The sequence below is a fragment of the Sinocyclocheilus rhinocerous genome, unplaced genomic scaffold (assembly GCF_001515625.1).
Source record: "Sinocyclocheilus rhinocerous isolate Xijiao unplaced genomic scaffold, SAMN03320098_v1.1 scaffold576, whole genome shotgun sequence".
Taxonomy (NCBI): Eukaryota; Metazoa; Chordata; class Actinopteri; order Cypriniformes; family Cyprinidae; genus Sinocyclocheilus; species Sinocyclocheilus rhinocerous.
Window position 1 is genome coordinate 1,227,265 of NW_015662167.1, and position 4,077 is coordinate 1,231,341.

Below are 4,077 nucleotides of genomic sequence, written 5' to 3' on the forward strand. Positions count from 1 at the left end.
GGTGTCCACTACAGTGGACAGATATATCTGTAACTCCCTCAAAATAAAATATATTGAAAAAATTGTTTATACTTGTTTAAAAATAAAAACAAACATTAAAAAAATATTACTTTGTGATTTAATAATTCATGCGTGAAAGGGTTAAAATATAAATTAGGGCACATTTTGAATGAGAGCTTTAATGTGCATATGAAAACTTATAATCAATAAGGGGCTCCTTTTCAAATGCACTACATTTATGAAAACTGAGACCAAATTGGACAAATGGCCTCATTAGGTGTGAGAGGGATCAGTGCTACAGGCTCTTAGTCAGCATGTTAGCAGATAAGATTCATTCTGCTAATTATGTTTGAATGAAGATGTTAAAGGGGTCATATGATGCTGCTAAAAAGAACATTATTTGGTGTATTTGGTGTAATGAAATGTGTTTATGCGGTTTAAAGTTAAAAAAACACATTATTTTCCACATACTGTACATTATTGTTTCTCCTCTATGCCCCGCCTTTTTGAAACGCGTTGATTTTTACAAAGCTCATCGGTCTGAAAAAGCGAGGTGTGCTGTGATTGGCCAGCTATCCAGTGCATTGTGATTGGCCGAATACCTCAAGCGTGAGACGGAAATGTTACGCCCCTCACCATACTGTTGATGCCGTGTCCCGGCCGGAGCGACGAGACAAAAACATTAAAACCCATTACAAACGAGGCATTTGTTGCATCCAGTGGGGACATAATTACTGATTATAATGACTTATACTGTCTTTTTACGCGTTGCGTTGCATTGCATCGCGCCGCGTAAACATAAAACCCTGTCTGCATTAGTGATCGGAGAAATGACAAACAACAAGTACAAGTGCTTTTAGGTAGATGTGGCTGACTCTTAACTTTTATAAAGAATATCTCTTTGGATTTGAGACTTTAGTCTTTGCAACTTTACAGATCTTCTTTATGCACCAAGAGCTTGTAACACTCCAAAGAGAAAGGAAAAATTGAAATTGCATCATATGACCCCTTTAAAGCCAGTGATGCCAGATTGTACAATTACAGGCTGGTGAGAGCTATTAAGTGCATTCTCACTTAAAAAAAAAAAAAAGATTGGGTTTGGTTGCGGGTGACATATTAAATTAGTCAAACCAACCGACTTGTGAAACGGACAGAGAACTACTTATAAAAAAAAAAGCAGCCCAAGTTTTCAACTTTGACAGTTATAAGAAAAGCACCAAATCAGCATATTAGAATGATTTCTGAAAGCTGATGAAAATTCAGCTTTGCCATCACAGGAATAAATTACATTTTAAAATATATCCAAATAGAAAACAAAAAGTTGTTTTAAATAGTAATAATATTTCACAATATTACTGTATTTTTGTTTAAATAAATTCAGCCTTAGTGAGCATAAGATACTTCTTTCAAAAACATAAAAAAAAAACTTTCCAACCCCCAACAGTAGTGTTCTGTATCAGAATCAAATCATAATTATCAATATCAATAATTAAAGCCATTGTGTAATAATAGCTTTAATATTTTGCAACATATGATATCATAATTTCATTATTCCAGCCTATCATTATTTCTACTCTAAATTAATGTATTTCTTAAGAAGCTTTTCACTCCAAGTGTAATAAAAATTATCAGTACACATTAATAGAAAACAAAGTGAATATTATAACCAAAAATGCATTTTGTTTTATAGACCGATATTCTTCAACAATTGGGAGAAGTCGTGTAATGCCATATATGACAAAACCAAACACAAACTGCAGTATTTTTTCTTATATACAGTGGTGTGAAAAAGTGTTGGCCCCCTTCCTGATTTCTTATTTTTTTGCATGTTTGTCACACTTTAATGTTTCAGATCATCAAACAAATTTAAATATTAGTCAAAGATAACACAAGTAAACACAACATGCAGTTTTTAAATGAAGGTGCAGTAAATCTGTCTGTAGAAACACTCACCCCAGTCCTTCACAGGAAAGAACATTTTGTTGTGAGCTGCTGAAACAGATAAAAGAGGTTGAGAAAGACACTCCGATTCTTTAAAAGTTTGCTTTGTATTCTAGTCGAACAATCCACTGACTTCAAAATGAAGATTATTATGAGCTATGTAATTACAATCACCACATTACCAAACTAGAGAGGAATCAAGTGTGTCATCACCTTCCACACGGGCTACGAGGACCAGAAAGACCTGAATGAGATAATTTTCATTCATTTAATACATATTAAGTGGTTTTAAACGAGCCATGTTTTCAAATATAAGCAGACAAAACATCTTAACATATTCATAAAACCAAATCACTTAAAAATGCTATGATAAGTGTCCATTAAACAGTTTTAAATAGGGATGCACCGATACCACTTTTTCCAGTACTCGCCCGATACCGATACTTTTATTTTTGGTACTTGCCGATATACTGAGTACCAATACCAATATTTTCATTGCATTTGTGAAGCCAAAAGAGTATGTATTATGTTAGTTGGTTAACTTCATTTATCAAATAGATACAGTCAAACCAATATTTATTCAGACACCTTCAACATTTCTCACATTATCACAGTTTATTCGCTATAGTTTAGAAAATGGTAATAAAATATGACAAGAACTCAGAGTTAAACTGTGTCAGAACAAATTCAGCTTGATAATGTCAGATAACTTTGATAGAAAGGTATGTAATAGATTACAATCAACCAAAAATAATTCAGACAGCTGTTAGTATGACAGTATTTACACAACTATCAATACTTAGTCGGGCAGCCATTAGCCTTAATGACAGCCTGTAGTCTCCTGGGCATGCTGTCACCCAGCTTCATGAAAACCTCAACTTCAGTTTTTTTCCCAGACTCGGTCTGAATAATTTTTGGACACAAATTTGTATACATTTTACTGGTAGTCCACTGTATGAAGAATTTTTGGGTATGATTTGTCACAGTTTACTTTATTTTGCTATCCTCACTTACATAAATGAACTATAGTGTCCTGCACCCACTAGTAAAAAAAATATCAAAAATTATATCTGGTCTCTGAATCATTTTTGGTTTCACTGTATATCCTTCGGTTATTTTCACACTTAATTATGCCCATTAAAATGTATTTTACAAGTTTTTGTTAATTTTACTGTTCATTTTTTTGCTCTATGGTACATCATCTTTAATTTAATAGCATTAGAGCAGCGGCTTAGTACTGTAATCACGCGCTTTGCTGTAATAATGCAGGGAACCACTCGTTATAAATCTCCTAACTGTGATATTTTCAGAAATAGAAGTCGCGTTTTTTCATCTGAAACGTGCTGCGATTTATATTCCAAAGCCACTCATATAATGCAGAAACACTCAAGCAAGCAAAACACACGCAACGCCTGCACGTGTTTGTACTGATGCAAGCAAGAGCAGACACTGACAAGATACGCGATACAATAATTAATAATTAATTATTAATTAATTAATAATTAATACTAATATAATAATTAGATATTACATATAATTTGGTAGAAAAACAGTGTTTTTACGTTTTATTGGTGCAAAGATGAGTAGTGGTGATATTTATTTTGTACAACATTTGCAACTGCTTTTTATCACTTAATTAGAAGCGCCACAAATTAAAATTATGTCATGTTATAGGGACATAATAGGGACAGACATCTAGAAGTATTTAAAATTAAAATTAAAATAAAGCTATGTAAACACTTGAATTTTTACAACACTATAAGTGTGTCCCATCAGGTAATGAAAAGTTCGACACACACTTGTAGTCTTCATCCTCACTTGACCACTTGGGCCAAATACAGGAAATACGTCATATAAGTGTTCAAGTGGTCAAGTGCAAAGACCGCAAGTGTGGGTATTTGGACAAGGCATGAGAGTGCAAGCGCAAGTCTGCAGCCAGACCCTTTTGGAATGAGAGGGACAAGTACAGTACAGCCTAGCGCATTTCACACAGGCTGTTAGTTTAACTTTCGCCAGAAAGTCGTGTATGCTTAAGGGTGAAAGTAAATGACGTTTATAGTGAATGCCCCTATAAATTGTCTTATATTTACGATTTAGTTTTAATCCAAATGATGCGTGCTAAGTGAGCGAACATCA